General features: G+C 31.5%; 1 protein-coding gene across 4 annotated transcripts in view; it reads right to left on the bottom strand.

The window, feature by feature from the left end:
- LOC127734088 (acetylcholine receptor subunit alpha-like) overlaps positions 1-16,753 on the bottom strand; it is a 43,950-nt gene extending 27,197 nt beyond the window's left edge. The window contains exon 1 of one of the 4 annotated variants that reach the window (XM_052243713.1): positions 16,539-16,753. The gene's annotated coding sequence lies outside the window, so the exon portion shown is untranslated. Of the gene's footprint in view, positions 1-2,996; positions 3,016-3,723; positions 3,813-4,588; positions 4,691-16,538 lie in introns of those variants that run through there. The other 3 variants (XM_052243715.1, XM_052243714.1, XM_052243716.1) reach the window with 3 other exon arrangements.
- Positions 16,754-20,979: the final 4,226 nt, after the last annotated feature.

Genomic DNA, 20,979 nt, shown 5'->3' with positions numbered 1-20,979 from the left:
AATTTTTCATAATTTCAAAATATGTCTTTCTTCTTTTAAAATTGAGATTTAAACCATTGATCCCATTAATGAAATATGACTTGAAGTATTGGGTAACGTAATAATCATATACACATAGCTTATCAACACCCATACAACAATACAGGTTTGAAATTCCTTACTGCAAATTTAGAAGTCAGATGTAAACATGTGTGTTTCAAATTACAATTATTGGCTTATCTCTTATCTATATCTCAGTCATATTTTTTTTAATAAATGTGTTTCTCAACTGTAAATACTAACCAGTGCTTTTGAAGTTTTATTAATGAAATCTTTAAATTGAGTAGAAAAATTACCATCTATAACTATGAACGAATGGTGCATCATCTTATGTCGATAATACTATTGTCGCAGTTATCGAAAATTAAGAAAGTGATATAGTCTACAAATGCTGGATTGTTTTATAAAAACTATATTCAGACTAATCCGGATAAATTTCAGGCGTTGACAATTGCCCAAGCTCATGATGTGCAGTTTTTTTTTTTTTTCAATTGTAATAAAACTTTACCATTAGCTTTGTCCTTTGATTTTAGTTTTTATTCAAGAATTCAAAAAATAAAACACCGCGAAAACTGCATTGTCATGCAAAAGAACAAACATACTAAAGTTATACCAGAAACATTCCTTTTTTTTTAATGACAAAGCGATGGCCCTATCCTTTACAGAATATAAATATTAGGAATAAGGTAATGGTTGCATGTGACTAAAACAGTAGCATGTGAGTATGCACATGACGAAAAGATAAGAAGATCCCAATAGAGGAGATAAAAATATAAGTCGCAGAAAAACGGACAACACCATGGCCAAACAAAAAAGACGAAAACACAAACAGTCCACAAAACACTGCACAAAAATTAAGATTGAGCAATACTACTTACTTCTTCTCATATTTCTCTTTTTACTGTTAACAGCCTTATAATGACCATATATATTTGTTAAAAGATTAATTTATAAAACGATCTACTTTTGATATTCTTAATTCGATTAACATCAATAACTTTTGACATTTATCTTGTGGTTACAGTTTGTAAGTCCTTAATTCAACACAACTATATATTAACACCATTACGAGTTATGGGACTAAGTATTGAGACTTTAATAAAATATTGAATCTTTGAATCTCATTGATTTCTATAATCTGTTTATTTTATGACATCTGTCAGTTGGAATTGAAACGTTAATCTGCTTATAAGTAATTGGATCAATCAAATTTGCGTTAATCCATTTTGCATGTCTGACCTTTAAATCTATTTAATACACTGCAGGTTTTGAAAGTACATTTCTTAAGCAAAATTTACGTAATAGCAAAAACATGAACGTGGCATACCGATTTCAGCCGAATTATTATTAGTCCTAGAAACAAACGAAGAAAAACGACATTGAAAACATACATAATCACGTAAACTCCAAACGATCATCACTCAATTCTTTGTCAAATGAAATTAAATAATAAGTTGTTGCTGGTTTTATCAGCACGTTAGTATTTGGACTGTCTGATATTTTGGCCTCCAGCTTCACTGAAGAGACATTAATGGTCGAAATGTAGTAAATTTTGTTACCGTTAATGGTATAAAAGGTACCTCTATTGGTTGACTGTTAATCCCCGAGGATAACACCGCCCAAGTAGCATGACATCAAAATACGGATATCGTGTTATTCAAATTTGCTGTTATAAAATTTCGAAATCATTTTAAATTATGGATTACGTTTCTACCTCATGAATAGCTATGATTTTTTGTCTGGTTTTGGTTTTACCTTTCAGTCTTATCAGCTCTTGTATTAGGTGTTGGAAATTTAAATATGTTTACCTCGAGTATCACCGAAGAGGCAATATTTAACGAAATGCATATCTAGTGCAATACAATGTTATTTTAGAAAAAGTAAAAAAATCCGTGTGTGGCCTATTTAGAAGGGCTAATGCCAACATATTTAGGTCCGTCCTCAACACCACAAGATGTGGTCTGTCTCGAAGTTCTAACTTGTAGTTTAAACCATGATTTAAAATGATTCGAGAGAAGGAAATTCCAATAGACTTCATAAAAAAAACAATGGTAATTCAACCTGATTCGAACTAGCAAAGAGTAGAAAACGTTACATAGATACAATTAACTGCCACAAATGTGTACACAGTGAATGTATAGTCCACTTCACTTCACTAGTTTCATGTGCTTGCAACAAAAAAATAACTGGAGAAGGTGTCCATGTGACACACTGATGCCCCGCTTGAATATATATAACGTTATAAAGAGAAAAACTCAAGAACGGCAAAAGTTGGTTGAGGCAAACTAAAGTTTGAGAACAGAAACTAATTTTGGGGACGGACGAACGTACCGACGGACGTGCAGACGGAAAAGGGTAACAAAGATTAAGGATTTCTATATAACTACATTCTGTGATTCCAATTAATTGTATTTGTTTCTATCACACCCGCGCTTGTGTAGGCAACTTCTAGTAAAGATCAATATGAATATGACCTCGCAAAAGAAGCCGTCTTTTCATTGTCATCAAATGTCGGCTATGAGATACAAGCGTCGGATTGTATTCTACATAGCATGACTTTTGTACTTATAAGTTAAAAATGAATTATTGCTCGAAATCACTATTGATAACTCTTTGTCGTGTTTTTAGCAAACAGACGATATGGTTTCGAAAATATCTTCTCAAATTGGTTTTATGTGTCGTTTAATATCATTATCTATACCAATAGATCGCTAAATAGTTTACTATAAGGTTATTTCATACCAAATTCAACGAACTCTGATATGGACAAAACTACATTATATATAAAGCATGAATCAAGGATTATTTCTTATCACGAAGGATGGCTGTTTTTTCATCGTAAAATAGAATATAACAAGTCTATTCTATTGGTAGAGTTTTTTTAAAATAACATTGCACCACCATATTTATTTATCTACTATAGGTGCTGATTTTACCGAAACTACGAAAATGCTTACATGAGGGAGGAACTGTGTTATCTTTACCATTCTGTCTAAAAATTGTGGAAAATAAAGATACTTCAAAATAAATAGAAAGAGAATATCTAATGAATAAGCGAGTGAATAACTTATATTATTTTACTGACTATAGATAATGTAAATTTGTATACTGTACATCATTTTATTGAAATAAATACGTACTTACATTCTTACTTACTTATTTAACAAGAAAAACACAAAGAAAAGCGCATCAAAATAAAGGCACATACCTTTAAAGGTTAAAACATTAACTTAAGTGCAAGTCTTTGTAAGAATCAGGCAATTTAGAAAAAAATCAAAACATGGCCGAAAAAAACCCATTGACCTTACCATCCTACTTTGAAGTTACCCTCATCCTGATTTAGAAATGGTAGGTCTTTCGTTTCTGCGTGTCTGGTAATTCAAGAAATCTCTAGATAACTTTTGGTTAGAATGATAACACATTACGGAGTTAGCTCCCCTTAATTTTTAATTTCTAGTGCATTTCAACCAAATTATATCTTGAATTACCAGAACAGGAAAAGGAAACGAATGTTATAATCGTGCATCATTCTACAATTTGAACATAAATTAATATCAACTTCAGTGGGTTTTTGTTTGTTATGTTTTCACCCCTGCCTGATTCTTAGGCAGATTGGCACTTAATACAAATGTTTTGGACGTGTTCATTAAACTTCTTTCAAAAAAATCAAATTATGTACTATACCTAAAATAATACTGCAAGTAATGTTTTCCAAAAACAATCAGCATTAACAGTTCATTCTTAACCAGACGATCATTGTACGTCATACGTTATACAACATTCATAACTAATATATATCGCGGTTGATCTACTTAATGTCAATAATGACTTATGAAACAATAGAAATTTAATCGCAGTTTTATTTGGTGCATATTGCACAAAAGGTTAACAACGATATATCAATATATCTAATGAATAAGCGAGTGAATAACTTATATTATTTTACTGACTATAGATAATGTAAATTTGTATACTGTACATCATTTTATTGAAATAAATACGTACTTACATTCTTACTTACTTATTTAACAAGAAAAACACAAAAAAAAGCGCATCAAAATAAAGGCACATACCTTTAAAGGTTAAAACATTAACTTAAGTGCAAGTCTTTGTAAGAATCAGGCAATTTAGAAAAAAATCAAAACATGGCCGAAAAAAACCCATTGACCTTACCATCCTACTTTGAAGTTACCCTCATCCTGAGTTAGAAATGGTAGGTCTTTCGTTTCTACGTGTCTGGTAATTCAAGAAATCTCTAGATAACTTTTGGTTAGAATGATAACACATTACGGAGTTAGCTCCCCTTAATTTTTAATTTCTAGTGCATTTCAACCAAATTATATCTTGAATTACCAGAACAGGAAAAGGAAACGAATGTTATAATCGTGCACCATTCTACAATTTGAACATAAATTAATATCAACTTCAGTGGGTTTTTGTTTGTTATGTTTTCACCCCTGCCTGATTCTTAGACAGATTGGCACTTAATACAAATGTTTTGGACGTGTTCATTAAACTTCTTTCAAAAAAATCAAATTATGTACTATACCTAAAATAATACTGCAAGTAATGTTTTCCAAAAACAATCAGCATTAACAGTTCATTCTTAACCAGACGATCATTGTACGTCATACGTTATACAACATTCATAACTAATATATATCGCGGTTGATCTACTTAATGTCAATAATGACTTATGAAACAATAGAAATTTAATCGCAGTTTTATTTGGTGCATATTGCACAAAAGGTTAACAACGATATTACATCTTACCTGCATGTTTATAGACATTAATTATTAAATTGCACACCATGTATTCTAAAGAATTAATTAAAAGGTTATATTATCAAGAAGATCAAAGATACTGAACAGGAACCGTCTTGTTTTGGTGTCACCAAGTCAAAACCTTTTTGTTCTGCGTACCTGTCTGTCAACCGCCACGAATAAGTCCCATCGCAGACTGTCATGTAAACTTTTGACCAGAACAAGCAAGATTATAAGTCAGACAGTACAATAAGTACGATTCAGACAAATACCATGTGTCACCAAAAATAGAAAATTTTATACATTTTTGTTTAAAAAATTAGAGACTAGTTTTTATCTGTTTTTAATATTGTCATTAATAACCGATTCATATGCAATGATATTTTTGTTTGCTTGAAAATTATAGTTTTAAATATCGTTATTTTACTTATTGTTTCCATCAACAAATATAGTATGTAGATGAGTAAATGACACTTGAATCATAGAAAATCCTAAATAACTGGAAATAAAAGTTTATTAAAATCTGTCATATAATATTCTTAGCATATTTTCGTTATTATTAACTCAATTTCCCCAAATTTGATGCAGAGTTATTGATGTATAAGTTGCTTGTCACAGTTAATGGGACTTACAGCAGTAGTCTTGGTTAACATATAAATAGACCAGACACATGCTAGAAGTTTCCGGACACTAACTACCAACAGATCACTGTTTTAAGACAGTCCTGACGTCAGTCTATGCATGGACTTCTAGCGCTGACGTTCTCGATCTACATGCTTGTAGTCATAAAGAAGAACAGGTCCAGCAGTCAGTTCAAGCATGAACTTAAAGTTGGTGTCCTATCCTTATTCAGAAGTTCAAGCATGAACTCAGATCTTCCGATTGATATAATTCCCAGGCTTGGGAATTAATCAATCACGACTATTCAATGACTGTGACAACAACAGAGACGGCTAAACGTCAAAAGATGTTTATTTTATTGTGTGTATATCATTTATAATATGTATCTTAGTTTTAATTATATCTTAATAAATATATATTCTATGTTTTGTTGTGTATAAAGTATTCTTTAGATGATTACAAGACACAGAACAAAAGTTGTTGATTAAATGAGTGTTGTTTGTAGAAAGTCCAGCGCCAAACAGTTCTTAAAGTGTTAAAAGTTCAACAAACTGAAAATAAATCTAACTGAATGGTAAGTTTTGCAAAACGGTTCCAATGGAAAGAAGAACGGGAATTCGAACTGTTATAAAAAAAGGTGCATGGAGGTAGATTGGATAGGAACAGAGATTTAGTCTTGCAACAGGTCGCCTTAAATTTATAATTGATAGCGTCCTTGCTAAAATGGTACAAACATTAAAAGATCTAGTTTTCAGTGTTTACAGGGGAGGTAATATTTTGTCACTAGATTTCCCACTGAGTGTATGTCCATTAGAAAAGTCATATTATTAAGCATTAATGGCTACTTTGTCTTAAATTCAAATAAAGTGGCAGTCATTTCATGTCAAAACTATATCTTTTCTGACTTGTGCTGAAATTTTGAACATACTTGTAATTGTATATAAGGGCACACTGGTTCCCGGAAGTTTGTTAGTACAACACAGGTACATCTAATCTGAACAATAGGGCAAATGTGCCCTCCTATTATAATTTCATTTTTTTTTATTATTCAAAAGAAACTTTTGAACAAGGGTTTTACAGAAATTGCAAGTCCTTAAGCTTTCATTTGATACCAAAATTACCCAAATATTTTAAGTATTGACAAAGTAACAGCCAGGCGTAGGAACTATTTTGTTAAGAATATGTACTACTTTCTTGTATGTTCTTTCTGACCGGGCCCGAATTAGTGGTTCTATACCTTGTCAACAGTAGTTGTAGTTAGTACTCAAATTATCTTAGTTATTATCGAGCAATATCAAATATATATAGGAATATTGTCAGAAAAACAGAAGATCCAATAAACATCAATTATACCCAATGATTGATGGTATTATGTTCTCTGCTGTAACAATTAAATTTTTATTGAATGTTTTGATTGTTTCACCTGTTCTAGGATAAAATCCGAATGTCAGCAATATGTTACTGAGAGAATTCCGAATGTCACTGGTTTATCAAAGTTCTACTAATGATGTCAGATGTTGGAACTCATCATTCAAAATTGAAGTTTTTGTGGAATTAAGTAAAATTTAAACAAAGGCTGTTCCACATTTATAAGATATAACCACAATGTAATTAAGTTGTATAACTGATAAAATAGAAAGTTAAAAAAAAAGAGCGATAGCGAAAGTTTAGGCAGAGTTATTCTCTTTTTTCACCTGTTGTTGTACATCAAAACAATCAGGGAGACACCTTGCAATTATGAACAATTATATTATCAGTAATTTTCCATTTTTTTCATTTTTCTGTATTCAAGAGTATCGCTATACCTCTCACATTTATAAAACGTTAACCATTAACTCTCATACATATCACATATACGCATTTTAACTATAGTATATCATTGAACATAGCTTTGAACATAGCTTTGAATTATCTTAGGCATTTTATTAAAATAAATTTAAATGAATTTTTGTAGCAGTTACATTGCTTATTGAAATAGAATAAGCGGTATGATTCCTATAATTGTTTATTGAAACAATAACATCCATATAGATTATACACATTTCAAGAAATTCATAAACACGGAGCAGATAAGTATTCAAAATAATCATAAGCGCGACATAATTCTAATATTTGTTTGTCTTCTTCCCAAATGGCCACGATATTTTCAGTCTTTCTTCGACATATGTGTTTTGTTTGTCTTTCTTTCCTTTCAAAGTTTACTATAATATTAAGGCAAACTGTTGAAGTGGGTAAAATTTGATATATATATATATATATAAACAAGTCTAGATTGAAAGCAACGTTCAAACCTATGATTGCGTTGGATAAAAACCGCAATTTTTATACATGTGCATGCAAAACAAATTTCTTGGTAGAGGGGTCTAAATACAGCACAAACAACATTTTCCAAAAGACCAAATGAGTGAAAAAGTATATTTTAACAAAACGCATTTGACTAGCAGGTCGAACAACTGATGTTCTTAAACCCTGCTGACTGCCATTGGTGATTGCCAAATAAACGGATCACAAGATGTAACAAAATAGATCTTATTATTAATTTATTACCAAACAGAAAACAATAAACGTGCGGAAAAGATGGTATACCGCAAACATATGGTGCAAAAATTTGTACACCATATCCGGATTTCGACAATTAATATCTCTTCAGTGATGTTAGGAATCGAAACGGTATTTGGAAGGCCATATAATTTACCTCAATTTAGGATAGACTCTTGAATTTTGAAAGAGTCAAAATAGGATGAACGGATCATATAAACCCGAAGGCAAATATAATACAAGCCCAAACGAAAAAATATAAACAAGTCTAGATTGAAAACAACGTTCAAACCTATGATTGCGTTGGATAAAAACCGCAATTTTTATACATGTGCATGCAAAATAATTTCTTGGTAGAGGGGTCTAAATACAGCACAAACAACATTTTCCAAAAGACCAAATGAGTGAAAAAGTATATTTTAACAAAACGCATTTGACTAGCAGGTCGAACATCTGATGTTCTTAAACCCTGCTGACTGCCATTGGCGATTGCCAAATAAACGGATCACAAGATGTAACAAAATAGATCTTATTATTAATTTATATATAAATATATATATATCGATATTAGAGGTGGCTTTTTTCTTCAAAAAGACATTTGTATATCAAAGTTCTTCATCATGGCCGAAAATAAGATAAAACTAATCTATTTGGCTTGACATATGCAGTGCTGAACTGGTTATTTTAGGTTTGTGTGTCACAATATAAGTTAGATATAATCAAAGAATATCAAGTGGTTTAAATATTACCTTTGATCACGCTTAAAATATATAATTTATTACATACATCTATGCTTCCCTTAACAGAATATTTTCGTGTTCTTTTGAACACATATTTTTACAGTTAATTAAAAGGGCTGAAGTCTTGCAGAATCTTAAGTTGTAAGGTGTATGGAAATGATCTTTAAGTTTAACTTCTATTATGGTTTTCTGTTATTTTAATAATACCATCAAATCTTTTTCATTGTAATGTGGAAATTTACGAAATATTCTAACACGTTGGTGCTATAAATATCAAAATGATTTTTTTCTTAAACTACTAAGCTTATTATGTGCTCTACTGAATATGAAGGTAATATACCAAAGTAAGTTTTGATATCGTAAGTCCATGAGATAAACCATGAATGAGCTCCACACGGTATGAACCCCTATTGGAGATACAACATAAAAGCATAACAGTGATTACATTATCAAAAGCGGTCCGTAAGGAGTGAAATCCTAATAGATTCAACATATAACACAAGACTGAATACAATCATTATCACGAGAGCTTTAAACGAAATGAGACCCCAGTAGATACAAAATGACGTATGTAAGTGAAAACAATAATTATCACGGGAGCTCGAAACGGAATGAGACCCAAGTATATAGACATATAACATAAGAGTGAGAGCAATTATTATCACGGGGGCTCTTAACGAAATGAGACCCCAGTAGATACAACATAAAGCATAAAAGTGAAGAAAACAATAGTTATCACGGGAACTACAAACGAAATGAGACCAAATTAGATACAACATGATAATACATTAAACATTTAGTAGCCCAGGAGCTCTAAAAGGGACAATTGTATAAAGGTATGTTATAAATCATACTACCGAGCTGATGAAACCATCGGGAACAGATAGTTCACCAACAGCGGTATCGACCATACTACCGAGCTGATGAAACCATTTGGAACCGATAGTCCATCAACAGCAGTATCGACCATACTACCGAGCTGATGAAACCATCGGGAACAGATAGTCCATCAACAGCGGTATCGACCCAGTCCTGTATAAAATGAAAACAACACAACGGTTCAACAAAATGGTAAAACATTTAAAGTTGTTGCGGAAGTCGCCGCGTTTGCAATTTCATAATTACATGTCGACCCAAATGGCCGTGAAGAGAAGGGTAACAGCGGTGCAGTATTGTGATCAGTTGGCTGCGGATCAGGGATCGGGTAAAAGCAAATAAAAATTAAAATTTTCTTTCAAAATCTCTTTGTATTATAAATGCGTAAACCAAGGTGGAATGAAATTAATAGGATGTAACATAATGTGCTATACTAATATCAGAGAGAGAGAGAGAAAAAGACGAATAACTCTGATTTTACAAAAAATCAAAAAAAGGAAGGATTGCAAAGGTTATTTTAGTCTGCTGTGAAAATTAATTTTTTTCTGAATATTTGCAAAAAATAAGATAACGAAAATAGATGTTACCGGAAAAGGATATATTTTCTTTGTGGGTTTGAAGTATTAATCATTTATACAAGTTTTTAAAGATAAACAGTCAGAAGATACCAATAAAATAAAAGATATCAATTTTACTGCACCAGATGCGCATTTCGACAATTAATGTCTCTTCAGTGCTGCTCGAGGCCAAAATATTTGAAAACCCAAAACCTAATACAAACGTTGAAGAGTTGATCTACCAAAAGGACTTGGAGTATAGCCTAAACCGGACAAGGAATCAGAGCTTTGCATGAGGGAGATATATTCCTTAATTTAAAATGATTTGTAAAATTTTATAACAGTAAATTTCAGTCAAAACAATATCCATATTTTCATGCCAGTACCGAAGTACTGGCTACTGGGCTAGTGGCACCCTCGGGGACTAACAGTCCACTAAAAGAAGTATCGACCCAGTGATAGTAATAATATAAACGGTACCAATTTTACAAAAGGGACAATCAAAATCTGTAAGTCGGAAAAAACCCGACAAAACCGTTTTAAAAGGAACATAATAAAAAACACTACATAAAAACCTAAAGATTGAACAACACGAACCCAATAAAAGTCGGTGATCTCTGTCAGTACTGCAGAAAGGTAGCAGATCCTGACGAATTGGGGATAATTTAAATCATAGAATTAGCCTATGAATTTCTGTGATTTATATGAATTTTTTTTTTGTTGTATATATACGATCTTGGTGGTTGGTTTTGAAGGTTTTCATATATTTTTAAAGAAAAAAATACCTAATCAAAGATACTAGGCTTTTAATTTTGTACGCTAGACAAGTGATTTTTTGGAACAAAACTGGTCAAAGTTGGTTGAAATGTTCCTACATTGCTTTCAATGTTCGACTATTGATAGCTTGATATCGACTTAATAACAAACAACAGATCTAAGATTGCGATCCTAATGTCAGTTTCTGTCTAAGTTGTTTGAAACATCCAAATTCGAGTATATACTTATTTTGAATGACATTACTGGAAATCATTCCATGTAAGTTTCATTTTGAAAATTATCACGTTAACAAATATCGACAATGCAAAATTTTGTCAATCGTGTCTTATTAAATGTATTGAATATTCATCTAGCATATTATCAGTATAAATATCTTTATTTACATTTTTGTATAAACAAAAGACAATTGATTATCTCATGAAATTACCTATCAATTAAAAAAAAGATTGATAAAAAGTCATGCCTTATCTGATTGTATATCCATTTAAGTGCAACTTTACACTATCAGTTTGTGCTAAATCATCCCTCAAAGTAACCGAAACGTTTCTGGTGATACTGAACAACATTCATATTGAGAAGTTGTAACTGATCATGCAACCAACTGTTTGTCATTTAATTAACAGACTTTATTGTGAAGGCACTAAGCATAGTTTTGTGGACTTTAATTTATAAGAGAAACAAGTTAACAATCTTAGCAGTATTTTCTATTTTAAATAATATATTTGTTTTTTCTACACTTATTATGTATTATACATTAACTTTATTAAATGAATTTATATCTATATATTATACACCAAAAGCATGTATAAACATAGTTCACGCAAAGTACTATTTTTCCGCTGGAGTTTGTCCGTGATGTTATAGGGTGGCTTATGGTTATTTAACATATATTCAGGAGAGAGGCGAAAGATACCAAAGGGACTTTCAAACTCAAAAGTTGAAAATAAACTGACAACGCCATGGCAAAAAAGAAAAAGATCAACAGACAAATAACAGTACATAAAACACAACATAGAAAACTAAAGACTGAGCAACACGAACAAAAACTGGGGGTAATCCCAGGTGCTCCAGGAGGGAAAAGGACTCCGAGGTTCAAATCTTATTAAGAAAAAAATAGTTTTCTTAAATTAATTAGCTAAAATTATAAAAAAAACAACTGGCTTTTAGCACCTGATTAGTAAATAGTAAAATAACAAAAATACCGAACTTCAAGGAAAATTCAAATCGGAAAGTCCATTATAAAACGGTAAACTCAAAAACTCAAACACATCAAACGAATAGAAAACAACTGTCATATTCCTTATGTAGAAAAGGGTTGATTTAACCTAGTTTTATAGCTAGCTAAACCTCTCATTTGTATGACAGTCGCATAAAATTCCATTATATTGACAACAGTGTGTGAACAAAACACACATACATAATAGGTAAAAATGTCAAAAATAGGGGTACAGCAGTCAACATTGTGTTATAATCTTAATCACTATAAAAAAAACAAATATGTCAACAAAGAAAAACAAAATGGCATATAGACATAGCACATAAGCAAAAATGAACGACAAGAATACAAAAAAATGACCACAGCACAACAACACATTGGCGGGATGCATAAGTACCGAGCCACACCAAAAGGATATTACCAAAAATGGACTAAACAGTAAAGGTTAATAATTTACAAAGACAGATAAAAGAACACTTTAACACGTAATTAAGATGATAAACAACTTCAGTATCTAGAATCTATACTTCAAGACCATCATGTATTATTTGTGAAGTTGATACGGAATATTTATCAACAAGGTCTTGGTATCTTGATGAACTTTTTTAGAAAAAGGAGACGAGACGTTCTTTGACATAACCCTGGTTCATCAACTTTCTGCTCAGACACTGGTGGCGTTTTATAAAGTCTGGGTAGCAGCTGCAAGCTCTTGAATACCGAATGAGTTGTGAAATATATATCCCATATGCAGGTGAAGTTGGTATATTGCTACTAGGTTGGTAAACTGAAATATTATTCAATGTTCTCTTTGTTTTGTGTCTGCTTGGTGGTAGGATTTTGGTAGTTTGATGTCAAAAACAGACATAAAAATATTTCAAAAAATCTTTTGAACATAAACAAATTGATTTTTTAAGTTGACTTTGAACTTACGTCAGTATACACTGATCTGCAGATTGATCGATGTTTTTAACAAGAATAAGTTAGATTTTAATAATTGTCAAATTCAATGTATATATGCTCAGTATATTATGAGCGTGTTTTTATTTTTTGTGTATGTCTTAAAACTATGGGGAGATAATAAATTATCAACATTAAAAAAAAAGTCGAACTGCCCGACATCAGCAAATAATCCTGTATGAAGCTAAAACAGTTGATTTTTTTATTATTATTCTAAACAGTTGGATTAAAACTTTTCAGCTCACAAATAATAAGAGATACCCGTTTTGCTAATATGCATAGCTTATAATTGTTGCGGAATCTGCTTGAGACTCTGTAAATGCAATAAATGCAATGGACACATATTCCTTAGATGTCAGAAATAAACTATTGAGGTCAACTTAGCAAAAATGGATAATACCTTTCATTCTAACGAAAAAAATATACTAGAACGTCATGTATCTGTCTGAAAATATTTTTAACATTGACAGCAAGGCATCTAATATTTGAAGCAGTTTAATACCAATTTATTGTTCAAATGTAGTATGTACTAGAGAAAAAAATAAAGTGATAAAGAACAACAAATGCAAAATCAAACTATATAAATGAGACCAATCGATTTTTATTCAGCACAGGTTTTCTATAAATACAGGGACCAAACTCGGAGTTATCGTTTACTATTGAAAATTAACTCAAGATGAACGCTTGCGGCCAAAGATCAAGTCACGTGGACATGTTTGAGTAAACAAAGAATGATCCGGAATAATTAGATACTGCTGAAACTTGTGACTAACAAATTATTTGGAATCTTGTTGATGGTAACAAACTGCACTTCAAGCTTATAAATCCTAATGTTGATGGTAACAAACTGCACTTCAAGCTTATAAATCCTAATATTGATGGTAACAAACTGCACTTCAAGCTTATAAATTCTAATGTTGATGGTAACAAACTGCACTTCAAGCTTATAAATCCTAACGTTGATGGTGACAAACTGAACTTCAAGCTTATAAATCCTAATGTTGATGGTAACAAACTGCACTTCAAGCTTATAAATCCTAAGTTTTGAGTTTTGCTAAATTGACCTTATTTTATAAATATCTTGGGGTCTGAATTGAACTTTTGCAGGAATGGCCCATTTTTCTGACGTTGTAAAAAATTTTATATTTAAAAAGTATCTTTTAAAAGAGTTGTGCGAAAATATGAGACACCATTGAGAGTAAATGACTCATATTGTTTACCTATATTCAATCACAAATGGATCCTTTTTAATTTAAAAAGATATTTAGTAGAAGAATCCGTAACCAGAGTATATAAAGTGAAAAACAACTAGATTGCTCCATCAGTGGATGTTCCAATTATATCATGAGGTTGGCTGGGTACACATTCTACCATGAACATCTTTTAGATATATACAGAAGGTAACGAGAACTCGTACATTATTGGGAGAACTCCTGATAGAGACAACTTCTATGAGTAGCTATTATTTGAGAACCAAATGTATCAAAACTCGTAAACAAATTTCATTTGACAAAGAGATGATTCAAGGTAAAATCAAAACAAACATATCCGTGTTGAAGGCCGTACTTTGACCTATAATTGTTTACTAGTACTTTTTCACATTGTGACTTGGATGGATAGTTGTCTCATAGGCACTCATATCACATATTCTTATCTATATATTAATAAGTATTTGGAACCTTCACTTTAGAACGAGAATATATCATATTAGCAAGAATAATTATGTTAGAAAAAGTAACATGGGTACATTATGCATGGATAGTTATATATGCGTACCTTCCTGTTACTCAAATGGGAAATAGTTAAACTTTGTTAACTGCATGCTTCTCAAGGAATCCAGATAAAAAAAGTAACATGGGGACGGTATGCATGGATAATATATAAATAACACATAGCTGAAAGGGTGATAGAGCAGATTGTTACCCCGAGAAAACATTGTCAACTGAGGCGAAGCCAAGGTTTACAATGTCTTTTCGAGGGGTAACACTCTGCTCTATCACCCTCTCAGCTATGTGTCATTTAATTCATTATACTGAATGTTCTGTTATTTCTGTCTATTAAATTTCAAATTCAAAGTAATAAACTATGACATCTGGTACATAACAATCATCCGTATTTAATAAAGCGCACACTTGATCAAGCGTTTCCGTGAAGGGTAATAGAGTATTTACCATGGGATAGAGTAATTTGTCTCCCTCGTATTAACCAATCACAATCTGGCATTTTAACATGAAGTATAATAATTATATATGCGTACCTTCCTGTTACTCAAAGGGGAAATAGTTAAACAGTGTTAACTGCATGTTAGCCAAGGAATCTAGAGTACAATGTGATATAAATAAAAATAATTGTTAAATTTCATATTATACTTGTGGAAAAATACTCACGAAAGTTACAGACGCGTATACTTTGTGCACTTTAAAGTATTAGCTATACTTTGTGAGTTAAGTAATTTAAACCATTTTGACACTTATTGGTTAATTATTGTTTGTATACGAATAACTTTGAAATTAAAATATTATATTTATGCAATTTTTAAGACTTTGAATGGGAACTAAACGAGTTATTTGTATGCACGCTTGATAATTATATATCATTGAATGTATGCATTGGAAATACAAAAGCGACTTTAACAATTCATATATCAAATATTGTAAATAAATGTAAAATGACTAACCCTGGGGACGCAATTTAATGGAATACTACACCATTGCATGCATATTTGGCAGATCATATGGCTTTAATAATCATTGTCAGAATGAAAAAAAAATATACATTTACATGTATCAATATTTAATAAAAAATCTATTATAAAAATCAAGTAACATCCATCGTCATGAATGTAAGCAATATCAATAACTAGCTGCAAAGTAAAAATGATAAACAAAAAATTATAATATGCGTGCAGAGTATTAGTATCCCTAATAAAGATATTAGTGGACACATGAAATGTTTCTTGAATATCTTTAGCCAGTTACTTTCAAGACCAAAAATGTTTGAAAAGTCAAATACATCAACATCATCAAAACAAAAAAGCTACCTTAGTTTACTAAAGCATAATTACATAATTCCATTATTGAAAAGCTCGAAGATAGTCCACCAGCTGCGGTAACGATAGTAAACGTAAGTTAGCTTTTTGTGGTCAGTTCATTAGGCAAAGCAGAATTGTCCCTTCTAAATGTTTCAAGAGCCTTAAATGAATCGTGAATCGAATATTTAAGAATCTTCTTAAGCGAGGTTTGACCTCTATTTAATTCCAAATTCGTTTACCATCCATTGGTAAATCCATACCTGAAAATAAAGGTAAATACCCTCCCCATTATTTTATCCGGGTGTAACAACTCTTGTCGTTGACAAGTAAAATAAACTCATCAAAGATACCAGGCTTATACTTTTGTACGACAGATGCGTATATACCAACATAAAATATTTCATATAATAAAATTAGCTTACCGTTAGCGTTGTATACGTCCAACCAAATTGCTGTTCGAGGTACTTATATAACAAGTATATAAGTTCTGTTCAGTAAGTGAAGTTAATAATTAATACGGTGCTGCTACGCCCGGGAAAACTAACCCAATTATCCTTTCCACACTTCCATTAGCTATTTAACGGAATCGTTTTTTTCCCTTGCGTACTTATATACAATTCCTGCACCTGTTAAAAGATTTAAATAACCGTAAAATTAATTACGAAATATTTAGATTTTTAAATTGATCAATTCGTTGAAGTGTGAGACACAAAGCCTAGTATTCTTTCGTAGTTTATCGATGTTATTTCGGCGATTAGTATTTTTTCCAATGACAGTTAATTAATTAAGCATGTTCATGAAAACGTTATCTTTACCTTATCTTTTTACAAACACACTGACCATCAAAGAAGCAGATTTAAGTAAAGATACTAAAACATATCTACATCTAGTCATTTGAAATATTAACCCACGATTTTCTTTAGAATGATCAGCCCATGTAATTCATTTTATATACATTCATTTACTTAACATGTTTAAGTAAACATAACAAATAGCCGACACTGCATCAAACCGTGTACAACACAGATCATTGCTCACACAGATATTGGAAATAAATATTTATAAAGAATGGAATTGTAATTACAAACATTTATATAAAGGGTTAAATGTCTATAACAGTTACTTTAGTCAAAGTAAATAAATTGCTTTCTTTTTCCCTCAAGCATAACCTCCATCGTTGTTGTATAAAAGTGGCAGTTAAAATGTTATAATTTCAGCTTTTTTTTTATTGTATTGTTATATCGGTTATAAAAAGAATGTACATTTGTATTCAAATGGCTGTTTATAGAGCAACTTGTACTGAAATTCGGTTCAAGGTAGATCTTCATACTTTGAATACAACCCGCTGCATCCAACATCAATAACAACCAACTGTCGTTTGAAAATAATCTACCTATTAAAAATCCAAAACCCGGTTTTTAGAAAAGAATATTACAAATGAAACCCTTAATGACTTAATTAAAGCTTCTACGTAGAAGATTAAATAAGATGTATAATTTGTAGTTTATTGCAATATTCCGTACATTGAGAATGGTGACGATTTATCACAATCTTAACATTTTCTTCAGTTTAACATTTCTTCATAGCATTTGAAATGGTCACCGAAAACCCATCTTAATACTATGCAAATGATACAGTTCAAAAATTAGGAGATGTTGTATGACTGCCAATGTGACAACTCTCCACCAGAGACCAAAGGATGAGCATGTTAACAACTATAAGTTACCACACGGCTTTCAACAAATAGCAATATCATACAAAAGGTCCTGGCATTACAAAAGACAAAATTATCGGTCTGATTTATGCGATACAAGAAACAAAAAACAAATAAGACAGACAGCAACCAACCACAATCACTGGATTACAGATTCCTCTGACTTGGGACAGGCACACAAAGAATGTGGCGGCGTAAGACACGTTTGTGCGAGTTCAGTCCTCTCCTAACCTGGGACAGTGTTGTACATGTAACAGCACACCATAAAAACAAACTGTAAAATATAAATTGGAAATGGCTTGACTCATCAGATCGATACTAAGCACAAAAACAAATAATAAAAAAAGACAGAGGACAGGAAGTACAAATCTAAGAGTACTCTTAGTTACTGATGGCACAAATTTAACTAATGAATTAATCATGTTTTTCCATACTAATACATAGACTTATCCAATGGTGCATATTTTTTTTATTTTTCTTTAGAAAGAATCAGAGTCTTATCTTGAAATCTGTTCAGTATCAAATGAGAAACACAATATTTTGACCGATCTTTTATCAATGCTTTTCAACTTCGTACTTTATTTGGCCTTTTTAACCCTCTTGCCACTGATGAGTCTTTTGTATACGAAATGCGCGTCTGGCGTACAATTTTTTCCGTGTATCTATGATGAGTTTATTTAGTTTTTAAAGGTAGCCCCATAGCATTGACAATACTGCAAGTCACAATGATGAAGGTAAATCCAGAAAAAGCGCTACGGATGTACGAAATTTTTAAAGTATTACTTTCATTCAAAACGATTACATGAAATTAAATACAAACACGTGATGAAAAAAATGTATAATAGGTAATGAATTGTGAGGATATTGATTGATCGATTGATTGATTGATGGATTGATTGATTTTTGCTTAACGTTCATTCTTTAGGTGAACAAATGTCCAGTGGTCGAAAACACAGAATTTTCAATACAACATAGGATTGTCATCGACCTCAGTAAACTGTCTACATTTTACTTGATATGCAGACATCCAATAGTTTGTATTAACTTTTTTCCTAGGATGGCTTATTATGACTGACCTGGTGTGATCCATTCATTTTCTAGCCGTATAAAGAAAACTAATTTTGGCAAAGAATGATATTCTATGATCTTATCATATAATTGGTCAATTAGAGAAATAAAACTACCAAATAACGTTATTAAAGTTTCTTTCGTATAGAAGAAATGTAAATCAAAATAATTGTAATTTTCGACAGTGTTTTAACTTGTAAATCTAGTGGTTTTGAATCTTGAACCAAAATTTAGTTCACCACTAATGATACTAATTCTTGTAATTGATCATGTAAAAAGATACAATTATAGATTAGAGTAGAACTGTTTGAGCCCAAATTTTGAAATGCAATAATGTACGCATACGTTCGGGAACTCGACAGTGGTCAAATCCATCAAACGTGGAGATGAAATGTTAAATGTTTTGTTTTCGTTCTTTTTTTTCTTTCTTTTTCTTCGGTAAGAAATGGTAGAATTACAAAAATTAGAAATATGTAAAAACTGCGATTAAAATGTGTTTGTGCATTTAATGTACCATAACCATCGAAAACATTCTGACTGATTATAGTGTTGATAATACCCTGAGGACAATCATGAACTCCTAAATCGTAACATACAAACGTTCGTTTATCTGTGATGTTATATTCACTTGACGCCATCACGAGTTGGTTGACCGTTATGTAGTATCCGTTTCACAAATGACAACAGATATGTTCCAATTGTCATAACTACAATCCCGTCCCCTTTTCCCCGAATATGACCTACCGAATAAGACTTATCACCGGGTTTGTATTATCATGAGCAACATGACGGGTGCCACATGTGGAGCAGGATCTGCTTACCAATCTGGAGCACCTGAGATCCCCCCCCCCCAACAGTTTATATGATACAAAGATATGATTATAATGATTGTTTGTATGCACCAATAATAAGAATTTTTGTGTTTAAATATTCTTTAGATTACACAATATAAATAGCGTCATCTCAAAATAGAATACAATATAATAGATAGTATGGTATTTTGTAATGAACACAATTTATGAAAGTACATAGAGCATAATTTCATATTTTTTTCATCCGAATTGAAAGATAATTCTAAGTTATTCAATCTTTAATATATATGTGTGACCTATAGAAATTGGAGTAGCTTGTATTCCTATGAATTTCTCTATTTCTCTACTAATAATTTCTAACATACTTCTTTCGGATTTGACTATATATTAGATATTCGAGTATAAAGTGGTATTCATCCTAAACAGAACTAGCGTTACAGTGTACATATAAGTATTTTGTTTTTTATCAACATAATATTATCTGCCTTTGGCTATACTTAAGTTATAAGCTGATATACGATATTTACTAATATACGGATTGTACATATAGTTTACATGTCTATATAAATAAAATTGCAATACATGTAATAATGTTGTTTTTCTGAACTGTTTGTCACATTATATAATCTTTTATTTGTATCTCCATCAGTAGAAGAACAAAAGGTATGGACAAGAAAGTACACAAAAATCAGTTCAGGAAAACAGTACTTAACTTTATAATATAGATATTATAGACACCAATAAAGCAGGACCATATGCAGAAATACTAGTAAAACTGTATAGAAGAATGCTACAGAAAACAAGCTCAACAAATCTACTCTTTTGAATAGAAATATAGTCAGTCTTATACTCTAATTAGAGGCAGCAGTAATTTATCGATGGTCAAATCTCATAAATCCATTAAGAAGATACAAATCATGTTAAAAAACAAAAACTAAGGGATTCACATAAACTCCAAATGTAGCGAGATTGGGTGTATCGACAAGGTTAGCGTTTCTTGCAGTGCATGCATCTTCAATCATACGAATTAGTCAAAATTTCACAATTGTGAAAATGACGTAATCGGTAAATTTATAGATTACTAGTAGATCACTACTCTAAAGATAAAAGACCGCGGAAACATGTCGCTGGTGAGTTGACATATCAGTCGCTGTAATTCAAAGTATAATTCACACTAAAAAAATTGCTGAAGAAGATAAAATGAAGGGGTAGGATACTAACGAAACTTTTAAAACCCTGCCACATGTAAACGTCAGGAACCTTGTCAGT

The sequence above is a fragment of the Mytilus californianus genome, unplaced genomic scaffold (assembly GCF_021869535.1).
Source record: "Mytilus californianus isolate M0D057914Y unplaced genomic scaffold, xbMytCali1.0.p SCAF_3, whole genome shotgun sequence".
NCBI classification, from domain to species: Eukaryota; Metazoa; Mollusca; class Bivalvia; order Mytilida; family Mytilidae; genus Mytilus; species Mytilus californianus.
This window is presented reverse-complemented; position numbering and strand designations above follow the sequence as displayed.